The sequence below is a fragment of the Scomber scombrus genome, chromosome 2 (genome assembly GCF_963691925.1).
Source record: "Scomber scombrus chromosome 2, fScoSco1.1, whole genome shotgun sequence".
In the NCBI taxonomy this organism is placed as follows: Eukaryota; Metazoa; Chordata; class Actinopteri; order Scombriformes; family Scombridae; genus Scomber; species Scomber scombrus.
Window position 1 is genome coordinate 15,844,974 of NC_084971.1, and position 14,438 is coordinate 15,859,411.

The following is a 14,438-nucleotide window of genomic DNA, read 5'->3' on the forward strand; positions in this document are numbered from 1 at the left end:
TGAAATTTGGAGGATTTTGCTGGCAGTTTTGCACCACAATTAGGAGCCTATTCTTGAAATAAATTCCCCAGACCTAAAAAATTGTGAACCTATCCTTTAATGCTGTATTTGCAGTACGAGTGTATGTGCCAGGAGTGTGTATACAGTTCAGATGTTACATATTTTTTTTATGCCAAAAAGGCAACAGTTTTTATGTGTCTGTGGACTGAATGAATAAACGGCAAGTTGTACTAGTAGCAGGAGTACAGCAGACTTTTGACCCAGTTACTGTATGTTTAAGTTCAAATGTAGCTTATTTTGAATGTAGTCGATTTATAGCTCCTCTGAGCAGGTTCTAAGTCATTCTTTATGCATTGTTGTCAGGGCGGAGGGTTAAAAGACAGAAGAGACAAATGATAGAAGAGCAAATTTCAATGTGACTGGGAGCATGTTTCATGCGACAGACTGAATGTCTTTATATTTATAGTGATGTACTTTCAGTATTGTGCTGTACAGGTACTGTTAACTTGGATAAGGGGTGATTTTGTTTGATTTTATGCTGCGTTCACTTGAGATGGGAACTGGCGCTAGAACGACTTGTTAACAGAAACTATTTGATTTTCTTAGTCTTTCTGGCAATAGAAGTTTTTTCAGATATATTTGTTTATATTTTTACTATTTAAGAAAATATTTATGTGTGATAGTCACTCCCACCTTAGCAAAAACATCAAAATACAGCAGAAGCAACTGATAAATGATTGCTGAATTATGAATGAGGACAAAACGTAACACATTAACTGTAATTCACACATCTTAGCATAAATTCCTTTCTCTTAATAAAAAAAAAAAAAAAAAGGTATGCTAATTGTATAAATGACTTTGGACAATAGTCAACAGTTAGAGAGATTGTGCACATATTTCAACCTGCACATATTGCAACCATTTCTTCCTAAATTGTGAATCCATATTGTACAGTATTTTCAGACTATTGTGTTTGCTTATCTGTCGAATGAGTTGCATCATTTGGAGTTCTGTACTGTGCGTATGATGCAACGCTCTCCCTTAGCATGAAAAATGACATTTCTAAAGGGTTATACAGTGTATTTCATCGTCACATAGAGGGGAAACAGGAAGGCTTTGGGTCCCTGTTAAAAAGCCAATTTTCTCAGAATATTTGAGAGGTGCTTTTTAATCTTCCCTTAACTCACAATTGGGTCCTGACCCAGATTTTGTGTGTGTGTGTGTGTGTGTGTGTGTGTGTGTGTGTGTGTGAACCTACAGCACTCTGTCGAGTGTGTGTAACAGTGGCAGGATAGGGTGTGGTATAGAACAGGAGACATGATGGAGAATACTAATAAGAAAGAGGGGCGCCTACAAAGCAAGGATGACTCAGTGTCATCAGCCAGGCTCTAGATCACTATAAAAGGGTGGAGGTGTAGACCTGTCTCCCAACACCCACTCTTCCTCTCCCACTGCCAGTCCATCCTTAGACACTCAGACAGGGCGAGGATGAGGAGGAGACCAGAGGGTGGCGGACTTTACAAAACCCTGCACTAACCCCTGATTCAGAACGAGATGACACCAATGCAATGTGAGTCATAAAGGAATTTCCCTGACATTTTTCAACCACAGACAGTCTTTCTTACGTTGAACTTCCTAATAAAGATATGTGGCATCCTGTAATCTAGGTCATGTGCACCAAAGCCACACCTTAACCAACATTAGCAACAATCTTAATGTGTTTCTTTATTTGTTTAAGCATGATTATGGAGTAATTATTATTATAAGCAAACGTGTATGTCAAAAATAATTACTTAGTGATTCTTATTCCACTGAATGCTTTCACTCTGCTTCTACCTTCTTCTCCAGTCATGACAAACTAACCTCAGAGGAGTCCAGATGGAACCAACATGTGATTCTCAACAAACCAATGATGTTTGATTGACAAGGCAACTTGTGTGTGTGTGTGTGTGTGTGTGTGTGTGTGTGTGTGTGTGTGTGTGTGTGTGTGTGTGTGTGTGTGTGTGTGTGTGCGCGTGCGTCTTACTAGTCTTACAGATGTACAAGACAGATGAACTGACAGTGATGGAGAGAGCAGAGATAGTAAAATACCTGCAGCTGGTGTGTTTGATATTTTTTTCCTCTGCCTTCCTCATTCTATTATAAAAAGTAGATCAGAATAGATGTGTGTGTTTTTTCTTTGCATCACAGGGGAAGAGAGAGTCTGAGATATATCAAGGATGTGTGACTATATGTGTATTGGGTGTGTGTGTGTGTGTGTGTGTGTGTGTGTGTGTGTGTGTGTGTATGATTAGAGGCTAAAGGGCAAAGAGTTGAGGTGGTGTTTGATGCTAGTGTCTGTGGCAGGCTTCAAACAAGCTGTTGCTTTGCTTCTGTCTAAAGCACACACACACACACACACACACACACACACACACACACACACACACACACACACACACACACACACACACACACACACACACACACACACACACACACACACACACACACACACACACACACACACACACCAAACATGATTACATGTACATGCATTTGCATATACTGTAATATGTTCATTAAGGCACAAATATAATGAAGAGACCAAATCAGGTTTACCAGTTTTAACAAAAAACCCTGTATAACATGCCTGTGCGTTTGCACAATCACACACACACTTATAGTATGCATATGAACAATTGTGTGTAATCATACATACTCTTAAGAATGCAGAATGAGTACATAGATAAAGAAGCAAGTATATTCTCTTTCTCACGTACACACATTTAAACAGCACCCAAAAGAGTCAGGGTTATCTTGCTCTTTCCTTTACAGTGGGCCATTTCCTTAAACAGATTTATCAACAGTATTGCACAAGCCATTCGATTTACTTTGTGCATGACTCTGCGTATGTGTGTGCTCTCTTTGTGAGAGTGACCAAGTGAGCCTCTGTGATCGTGTCTCTGTGGGTGTTTGGCAGTGTGTGTGTATGACAGGGCCGTGGGCTCAAGCTATTAAGATCGGTACAGTGGTTAGATATGTGATCTGAAGGATGATACTTGAGAGCCTAGAACAAAGCAGATGCTATTCCAGAGGAGAAAACTGTGCAGGGCCAATATATAAGCCCTGGGGGACCCCTCAACAATGCTAGCTTTAGAGGCGCTGTTGTAGTTGGCCAAATATATTACAGCCAACAGTTAAACCTAATACACTATAAAGCACTGCCAAGAAAATCTGCTGCGATATCGACACATTTAACCATCTGTGTGCAACATTCTCTAACATGATATTTTTGTCCAAATTTCTAAAAGTAAGTACAACATTTTATGCTCTCATGAGAAGAGGGAACGTGACAAGAAGTTTGACAGAAACTATCAGGGGCTTTTGGTTATGTTGTTCATGCGAGATCCCTGGCATATAGAAGTAGGTGATGAATAAAGAAAAAAAGGGAATAATAAAGCAGAGCAGAAATATAAAGATAAACAGAGATAAAGACTGTAAGATCTATCACAAAGTGCTGTTCATTTTCATTAGAGACAGAGATCAAGTGTGCTGATTTTTTTTTTTTTTTACAAGAGCAACAGTTAGGAGAGATGGCAAGAGATCACTAGAAAAGTAAGGAGGGAAAGAGATTAAGATATAGACACATATATATATATATGACAGAAATGGAGGAAGAGGGACATAGACGGATGATGGATTAGGAGAGGAGTGAGCTGGAGTTTGGAGGCAGCTTTTTCAGTAAATCGAGTCAAGGCCTCTTTAAAGCTAAATAGTGAGGACAAAAACACACAACTAATTACTTCTTCTAATCTTCATTCCTTTTTGCTACCTCACATGGGGAAGTCAAGTTGGGAAGGTCCACCAGACAGATTAGCCACAGTGACACATAAAATATGAATGGAAAAGCTAAGAGGTCAGACTTGAAGCAAGAATGAAGAGTCATCCGGAAAACCATTAGTGAGTCACTACGCAAATTAATTTTTACATCCTATTGGCATACAATAAGTCCACGTAATATTTACCAACGTTACACTGAAATTCATTCAGATATATTATTTACTTTGATTAGGGAGAATATACATTATAATATCTGAATACATTTTGTTTGTAACCTGTATAGAATTTTAAAAATTCAATTTCTAACAAACAGGAAATCTACAAACGATAAAACATTTAATTGTCATTGTAGTTTTTCTCTTTTAATATCTTAAATGGTTTTAAGAAAAGTTAGTAAATGTATGGCTGTAAATCTACTGTTAATCTATATACTCTCATAAAAAACCTGCCTGTATAGAAAAAACATTTCCCTAATTTATTGGATTTTCAGAAGCTGACATTTTTTTCATAGAGAGAAAAAACCCCACTGACGATGCAAATCATTTCCCAGCTTTAGTTTGCATGGTTTTACATGGTTTTAAAATTTGAATTGATGGTAACAATCATAAAATGTTGCTCAGTAACATGAGGGAGAGACTGTATTTATCTCTTAATACAGTAATTATATGAATAAACGTAAAAAAGAGTGTCCAATGTGGGTTCACATGGGGGAAAATGTTTGATATATATTGAGATATATTGCTTATTACTTTTATTAAGAGCATAAGTGATATAGTTAATTTATATATTATGTTCAAAATGAAAAAAAGAGTAATAAACCTAGGGTACCTAACCTACCAACTGGACACAGTATTAATGTACATAGTGTCAGTATTACTCTGCTCTGATTTCACTGACTTGATTTTAATGTTAATAGACAGTATTTTCTATTTCAAGTAATACTGATTTGTTGAACAGCTCTAAACAGACTGTTGTTTTATTGGATAAAAATTCTATTTTAAAATTAAGCTTCACAAAATCATATCTCATATCTTTAAAAAAAAAAAATCTTGGACATGATTTAGCAATTTCTATTGTTTAGCCTTTTTAAGTGTTTAATTGAAATTGCAAACTTTTTGGAGCCTTTTTCTTTTTTAACAGACTTTTGCACTTTTAATGCCATTACCTAGGTCCATGCAATGATTACAATACTACATGAAAAATGAGAATAAAAAGTAAGGGGAATTATTTTAAATTAACTTTGTAAAATAATTTCAAAAATGTTGATTCGTTTTTTTGAGGATTTGGAAATAATTTATGTAAAGACAAATATAAAGAAAAGTAACAATGAAATGTTTGTACATGGATGTTGAAGGAAAGCAACATTTAAGTTAAAGGGCCTTGGCATGTCTTTTATTAATGTGAGATAACTAATTGTAATAAATTGTAAGATAATTCATGTCTAAGGTGTCTTCTTTTCTATAGAAAGTAAAACGCCTGAATTGACACTTGAAAGCAGACGTCACCGTGTCAAAAAGGCATTCATTTCAAGCATTGATATGTCCATTATTTCCAAAAGAGAACATAAATCAACAAGAACACGTAGCCTTGAAACTGTGCTTGGCAGCAACTGGCTGCCTCGACTGGCTCCAGCACGACAGTACAGCACATAAACATGTAGGAATAAGTTAATAAACAGGAACCTATTTGATCTATGTTCAACACATCTTTCTCTTTTATTGCATTTATTGAACATGCTACATCTGAAAAAGCTTAAGGTCATAATTCAGCCGAAATTCTTATAAAAGGAATCTTCTGTCAATTTCACTGTTTTCATCAGACTCTGGTTTGCGCTTTGGCAGTGGGAGCTCAGCCAAGCACATTTCTCTGACTCATCAGATTGGAGGGTGGAGGGAGGAGGAGAAAGAAGAGGAGGAGGTGGAAAAGAGAGAAGAAGGGGGAGGAGGAGAAGCAGGAGGTGGCAAGTCCGGAGTTTCCCTCTCGCTCTTGCAGGCGAAGGCCTACGCTGCACAGCAACAAGCTGAGAAAACCATACTCTATTGTTTCAGGCCTGCTGGCAAAGTGAGCCTTCCTGAAACTCAGCAAACAACTATCACACACACATGAGGGAGGTGTGCCAAATCACTGCTTACTGAGAGGCCTGCCAAAATGGTAGAATGCTGTAGTGTGAGAAGTTTAGGAGGACTTTCGTAGAATCTGTTGTTTTCTTTGCCTGGCAGCTTCACAAAAAGTACTCTGCGTACAATGTTACAAAATAAACTCTATGAGAAAGTGTGGTCTGCAATCTCTTGTGAAACATTTGCGACTAAAATAAAGGAGAAACCTATAAGAATCAATGCATTTCTCTTACAGATTATACTTGTTTTGCTTCAGTGTAGCAGTCATGGAGGAGCAGTTGTGTGGTTGACAATCTACAGTCATTAATGCAAATCATCAATCAAACATAACAGGTTCTATGTACACGAATGACACATTTTAAATGACTTTGTGGTTATATGATACCACTTGAGTGCCATTAAACTGCATAATAATGATACTAAAACATATAATTAACATGCAGCCTGTACATGCTGGCAGCATCCCAGCTTCACTACGCGGTGCTGACACAGTGGCCTGATGTGGAAAAAGGCGGGACTCGGCAGCAGTCGGCGCTACTTCGCAGAGAAGATAGACAATGCAGTGACATGATTGACGAAGATTTCTAAGAAGTGAGTGAACATCTCTTTCCTTCTAGGAATCAACACAGCTTAATTTAGAATCATTATCAACATGAGAGGTTATTGCAGAATATACTGAAGTAGACACCTTGAAATAAGCATAATGATCTGACAGCTTGGCATCTCTGTATTGGTCAAGCACGTAATGGACTATTTCTGAAGGCAAGTTCAAAATAATGTATAATAGTAGGTTGTGATGTAAGACGGAGCTCAGAGTCACTGTGGCAGAGTTACTGCTGTGTTTGTGTGGCAATAGGTAGAAGGTGAAAGAAGTAATAAATGAATGGCGTCGGCAGGAGAAAGGGAGCCAGGTGAAACGCAGCAGTGAAGCTTTAAAACCTTGAATGTAAAACCTTTACATTTCTCGTATTTGGGCTCTGTTCATACAGTCTGTAGGTTCTCATGTCCCGCTGGACCTGTCAGGCGGCTCCACTGTTTGTTTTCCACTCCAACGTGGGGACAGATTTGGACAAGGGTGACAGCGGAGTCTATTTTCTCCACCTGGAAGCTTGGAGCGGAGGGGAGGGAAACTCAAGACTGGTTTTACCCGCTTCCTGGAAACGGTAAAGCAAGCAGGAGGCCCCGCTCTCAGGGAAAGGGGTAAAGAGAGAGACAGACTGTGTGACTGAGCGTGTGCAGAGAGAGAGAGTAAAACCTCTGGTTGACAGATAAGGAATATGTGTGAATGCATGAGTTGGATTGTTTATGTCCTTGCTTGTGTATGTGTGTGTGTGTGTCTGTGAGTGTGAGTGAGTGATAGAGAGAGAAAATGACAGAATGGTAAAGAGCACATGCTTCAGTCAGAGGATTTGCTGATGCCCATGAAGATCTGTTTACAGTGAGTGCCCCTGATGACCCCCCAGAGGATGCAGGAGTCACTGCCAACGCACGCACGCACGCACGCACGCACGCACACACACACACACACACACACACACACACACACACACACACACACACACACACACACACACACACACACACACACACACACACACACACACACACACACACACACACACACACACATCACCCCAGCTACATACCTCAGCAGACATAGATACAGGGTGTCTAAAGGCACCTGTTAGAAACATCCGGAAGGCCAGATTCCAGACAAAGTATGTATCCCTCTCGTAGCACTAAAAAACCCAGCCTGAAGGTAGGTGTTAGTATATGTGCGATAGTCCAAAAACTGCAGATGATGGAGCCCTGAACACTCCTTTGTGACTGAACGGCACTGTGAGGTTGTATGTTTGAAGATAATTTTTTTAAAAAACAAACAAACAAGCAAAACAAACTCACACAGCAATGGAGGCTGAATGTTGAGCTGTGGGAGTTTAAAGACTTGTTCCAAGGCCTGAAGGTAGAGAGACTGGAGAGAGGGAAAGAGAGAGAGAGATCCACGAGGAGAGAGACAGAGAGAAAGGTTGAAGAACAAGGATGGAAAGGAAGAAAGAATCAAACAAAAGCACCTCCAACAATGGATGCACTGTTAAAGGAAAAGTTCAAGATGCTTATTTGTTCTATTGTTTATCTGTGCTCGATATGAAGCTGCAGCCAGGAGAACAGCATGTCGAAGGACTACTTTAAATCTTACCTCCTCCTCCTCTTCTTCCTCCTCCTCTCTGACCTCCATAGATCAGCCCTGCTCTTTGCACATGATGGCAAGTCTGTCTGTTAAATTTCAGTGGTAGACCCCCTTGACACACGTGCACGCCTGCTGACTCACCAACCTGCTCGTCTGTCACAGTGATTAAGTGTGATCAATGCTGCGCAGCTACCATGGCTGTGCTAATGTACAATAATATGGCCTGCATAAAACAGGCTGGCAGAGACGAATTAAGTGGCTGAGACAAAGAGAAAGTCACTGATTAACTTAACGCAGGCTCTAAATCATAGGGTGCTGCTTTGATGCTATATAACAGTCAAGGTCCAAGGTGTTTATGTGGTGTGTAGGCACACTAAAGTACACTCAACAAGTACATTTTATGTAAGAATGGAATGCGAGGTAGGGTGAATGTAACTGTGTGTGGAAGTATACTGCACCACACTATGTAAATATGTGACTGTATGGGAATACAAATGTGTCTGTGACTACAGGGACAGAGGCAGAAAGATAGAGAGAGAAAGGGGGAGAGAGAAACCAGGACAGACAGCAGCGATAGACACTCTTAACTCCTCCATCCTCCCCTCATTCTCCTCTCTCCTCTGCCACCGAGGAGAAGCGAAAGAGGTCACCCACACCTACAAGCACTCAATCAACCTGCCGGCGACCTTGCTCGTCCTGGATACAGTGCCCGCTCCCTCTGTTTGTCTGCCTGCTACGCTGCCATCCTGCAGCCATCTCTCATGCAGCCGGTGCCAGGTTACACCGCCACGAGCACAGAGGTACTGTTCCACCAGATGCCCATTTTTCTGTCCGTGCCGTGCCAAAATTCAATCGCAGACGGCTCTGTTTTACATCAGTGTAGCACATTAAGAGAGGTCTTTTGACAGGGATTATGACAAAATATGTCCAGGTTAATTAGTATCTGGGAGATCTTTCCTTTTCATACGCAACAGTGATGTATTGCTGGAAAGCGATTTGGATTATGAATGAATGCTTTTGGTAAAGTGGACATTTGCCAAAGTGAATTAGTATGAATGAGCTAGAGCCAGTCCTTGAAAGAGTTGTGAATAAATTAGTGTGTGTATGCATTACATGAGGACATCATTTAGGAAATCCTGTCAATTACACATCTAATCACTGCCACTAATTGATAACCAATTAAAATCCATGTATCAACTCAACATCCATGTGCTGTGAGTCATGAAGGAATCATATTACTGAAACAACTAAATCAAAAGAATCACTTTATTCAATCACATCAATTATTTTTATATTAATCGCTTTATTATTTTTCCATTAAAGCCCCTCTACACTCTTCTTGTTCCTACAGTTGGAGCTTCACTGTTTAACACTAAAAGCTAGGGGTGCTCCGATCGATCGGCGACAATTCCTGCAAATAAAAGAGTTGTCAATTCATGATACTCTCTAATCTCTTTAATTTAATAATGCTTAATATACAGTGTCAAGAATAACTTAAATAAATAAATGAATAATTAATGCTACAGTATAAAAAGCAAGCTTCAAATTCAAATAGAGGCTGTGTGATCGGTATCGGCGATAATGATTTCAGCGATCGGTGATCGACCCCTACTACAAGCTGTTTTCATATGTATCTGCTCAAAGTGGAATGTTTCTCTGTGCTCATTGAAAATCTGATTTTAAGGAGGTAAGCCTACAATCATGATTCGAGACATCACAACTCGTTTTGGACCAATACTGGTATAAAATTCAACTTGCACAAGTGGAATGTAAAAAACTTGAAAACTCCAGCGCATAGACACTGAGAATTGATTTTACAGTCAAGTGTCCAGCAGTTAAATTTACATATTCATAGATTAAGGATCTTTTAATTAGGGAGAAGGAAGAGTTGCCATTTTACAGATTTTAAAGTGGCTATTATACTTTTAGTATTTTATACATCCTAATATATTTCTGTAGGAGATCTTTAATCATTCTAAAAACTAAAGAAAAAAAAAAAATTCATCACGAGTTCTGAGAGCCTAAGGTGGCTTTTTTTGTCCAGCCAACAAACTCCACATACACTTTGTTTACAATAATATAAAACAAAAAAAGGCAGCCAATCCTTACATAAGAGGCTGTAATCACTGAGTGATGAGCAGGATATTATTGTTTTTTTGGTTAACAAACGACTAAAACCATTAATTTATTACAAAATGTATTATCTGTTGATTAACTAATTGTTTCAGCTACATTAATAGTGTTCTATTTGTCTTGTCTTTGTTCTTTACGGAAGTAATTCCTAAAAATAGAGTCAAACCTAGTAAAACTAGCATGTGTGGTATGTCAACAGCCACTGATTTTGACTTTTATGAATGACATGACAGCTTTACTTCAGGAGAAAGTGCCACCACCAAATTCCAACCGCATCCCAGCACAGCAGATGACATATTGCGATGTAGCATTCTGCGTGTCATTGCTAAATGAAAGGTGCAACTTCTCATCTCCAAAACCTTTTAGGAGCATCACTTTCCCAAATTGCCACCATGATATGACTTTGGATCATGTGTCAGGAAGAGTTTTCCAATGCAGACAAATAAATTTAGCTAACACTGGGAGGCTGACTGGGAGAACCACCGTAATATTAAAAGGCTTGACCCGATACCGCAATAAGGGAAGAAACAGCTGAACTCTCCACCAGCTACTGCTAGAGTGAAAATTAACACACAAGGCCACAGATATCTCTATCAGCTGTGACAGTCAGGTCACATTCCTTTGTTATGTGCTGTCCGATGGGCTTTCCCCTACGGAAAGTTAGTTATGAATGTGGATACAGCTGCGAAGATGGCTCAGCTGACCACAGCTACAAAAGGCATGGAAAGACAACACATGGGCTGAGACCGACGAGGCAGGGTGGATGGCAGGAGAGTCTGAGAAACTTGGATTTGGTAACATGTTAGCCTGTTTAGTTTGTAGATTGTGTGTTTGTGTGTGAGAGATAAAGAGGGTGAGGCAGACAGAGACAGGAGAGTGAATGTAATTCATCTTTAAAAGGGCAGATTCCTGGGTGATATATGGTGTGCAGAGGGTGTGTGTATGTGTGTGTTTGTGTACTACAGAAATGGGCGTGGGAGGTGTAAGCTAGTTAGCTGCAATTCCTCTTATCGCTACACAGAGCAATGTGGAGAATGAGGATTCTAGGTTCTGCCCTGCCGATCAAAGACACACAGAAAGGCGGATACAAAATCCCCCACCATCCAGCCCTCTTTCTTTCGAACTCTTTCATGCGCACACACACGCACACACACACACACACACACAAAGAAATACAAGCTCAGCAAATAGCATGTACGCTAATGCTATGAGCAATCACCCAACACTGTATGAGAAGACAGTGGGAGTGTAGCTGAATATGTGAGCTGGACATTTAAAGTTTTAATGAAGAGTTCCACCTGTTTTTGTATGTGCTTCTAGTTTTTCGAGGCTATGGCACATTGCAGAACCACTACGTTTCATGTTACACGTTGGACTGCACAGGATCAATTAATACATTAATTGTGTAGCTTTACTGCATTCCCATAAAGGACAAACTATTCATTTTAAATGGGGTCAGAGAAGTGTGTTTGGCAACAGTGTCATGCAGAAAGAGAGACTACAGGCCGATGTTGCATGATGAGCTTAACTACTGTACAGTCAAAGTTTTGTATTTTACAACATATGAACACAGGAGCTCCATTAAGAGGAATGATGTAACTAGGCCTGTTGCAAGACATTTTAACAAAAAGCAACATCACATTTCATCTCTATTTTTATAGGCATAGAAGTGATTACGTCCAGCTAAAGAGGAGGTTATGTCAGTTTTCTCAGTAAAGACAAAGAAGCATTTTGGATATTCTATTTTAAAAGTTTATTTCCAAGGTGAATGAATGAGGACTTCTCAATTAATTGAGAGTTTTTGTAGGGGTTCTCAAATATCTCTTATTAATGTTCTTTTGTAGTGGTTTTATATATGTTGTTATGATGATTTTTGCTTGTCTGCAAATTTATATATAGCACTTTACATAAAGTTGTTGTTTTTTTGTTTTAAAAAAGTATTTTTTTTAAAGTATGCTTCATCAAAAAGGCACATTTTGGGTTAAGGCCTCTGCTGTACAAACTCAAGTACCATCCCTTAGTTGCACTGGACCAAATATGGTGTGAGCTATGTCCCTTATTGGACACTCCCCTTGCCTCTCTGCCAGTCTGGGACAACAATTGGCCTGAGGTCACATGTCCATATACCCAATCCGTCTTTGTAGGTGCCCCATTGGCTGCAATGTGTGTGGATATATATTACTAGCTGTCTTTTTTATATATTTTTTACTTCACACCTACCTTATTCAAATGTTTGTAATGTGTTTCATGATGATGTTGATGCTGATGGAGGCCACAAGACAAAACATGTTGGTCTAACAGTAAAGTTGTTCTATATACTGTACTATAAGTGTTTCTTAACCTGTTTTTCCCCTCTCCATGTACCTTGGAAGTAGGTGAAGTTGTGTCAGAAACCTCTGCTCTGCTTCTACAGTATTTTACAAATACAGTCTCATCTGTAATTCAGATGCAGGTCTCATCATAGTGACTGTATGCAGAGAGCCAGGAATTGAACACTAGATGACTGCCTGTGTTGGTGTGTATGTATACAAGAAGGTGTGAGAGAAACAGAGTGTGCAGGTGGTTGTGTGCTGTGACTGTCTCTGTCTGGGTTTTTTCGTGCATATGGAGTCCCTATAGAGTTACAGTTTTGCACCTCAGACTAACGGTTTGTCTGTGTGTTAATTCAATAAAAGGAACAGCAGCCGAGTGTAAGCCTTTTAATAAGCAGCGAGCCTTGCTTCTCTCACTGCTTCTTTCACTCACTCACTCCACTCCGCTTTCCCACCTATCCATCTGCTTCATCCTCCCTTCATCTCATCCCCCTCTGCTCCTCCCAAACGCATTTCTATCTCCATGTGTTCATCCATTCCCTTCCTCTTCCTCTCTTTACTGTATATTCTCCCTATTTATTCCTTTCCTCCTTTTTTTAATCTATCTCTTCTTTCATCCATCACAACTTCCTCCCTCTCTGTCTCCGTCCTTGTATGCGAGTGGTGGGTTTGCGGGGTTGCTTGTTAACCAGGACCAATCCAGACATCTCTCAGCTGGGAAGCCAGACACCCACACTGGCAGCAAGCGGGCTGACAGATAGACAGAAGACGACCAGAGAGGAAGGAAGGGTGACAGCCTGGCAGCTGCTGCAGTAAGACTGATGGGTAAGGGAAGGAAAAAAATGTAAGTGGACGGCAGAGAGTTGAGAGAGGCAGTACTGAGACAGCCGGACGAGAAGAGAGAAAGGCCGTCAGTTAGAGACTGCTAAAACAGGTAGGAGGAAAGATATAGGTGGGTAAGTAGGAGGTAGACAGGTAGGCAAAACAGCCAGACAAGCAGGTCGTCACAGGCCAGTGCGTAGCAGGCAGCCGCCGTAAAAGCTCAGCATCCCAACAGGCCAGAGGGTCAGTAGCTGCATGGCTGATAAACACTGCCTCTTTCTGGGCCTGGCACAGTACTGCAGGCATAAAATGATGCCTGCATAGAGACAAATAACCCTTTAATTACTGGGTGTTCAGCCCAAGACTTAAAAGAAGAATCTAGAAAAATGTAATATGGGTTTAATCAGGATACTGGAAGAATTCAGTGAAGCATAGTAAACATGTAGGTCTTCTGGGGCTTGGCAGTCAGCTCAGTGTGAGGCATTACATTTAATAATTCAAGATGAACTTTCACTTATAAAATAATGTAGTTTATAGTCTAAAAGTAATATCATTGAGAATAGACTGAATCGAGTATGGACTGAACACAGCACCAGTAGCTTCAAAAACTAAGTTATAACCAACTGCATGTATTCAAAAGAAACTATCTCTCATATGTTGCAGGGGAGGCCATGACAAGAACATAAACAAGTCTAAACCAGAGCAAGGCTGACCTCAAGCTGTACAAACCAAGCGTAGTTTGTTTGTAAAAGGAGACAAACTATCTGCACAAATTCTGAAATATCACATTAATAACACATAAACCTTGGAAAATAAACTAGGCACCGACAGTCATTTTTCCTTTTTCTATTAACACTCTGTGGAAATGTGTGATGTTAAACATTTAAATATGGCCCAATCTCATTATATCTCCTACCTTATATTGCATTTTATTATATTACCGACAGTTGTGTTTTCTAATACAAACTGGGCTGACATTTAGCAAAGTTGTGATATGTTGCAGGAGGAATGTCTGTTAAAACATGAATTTCCTCTAATAAAAAG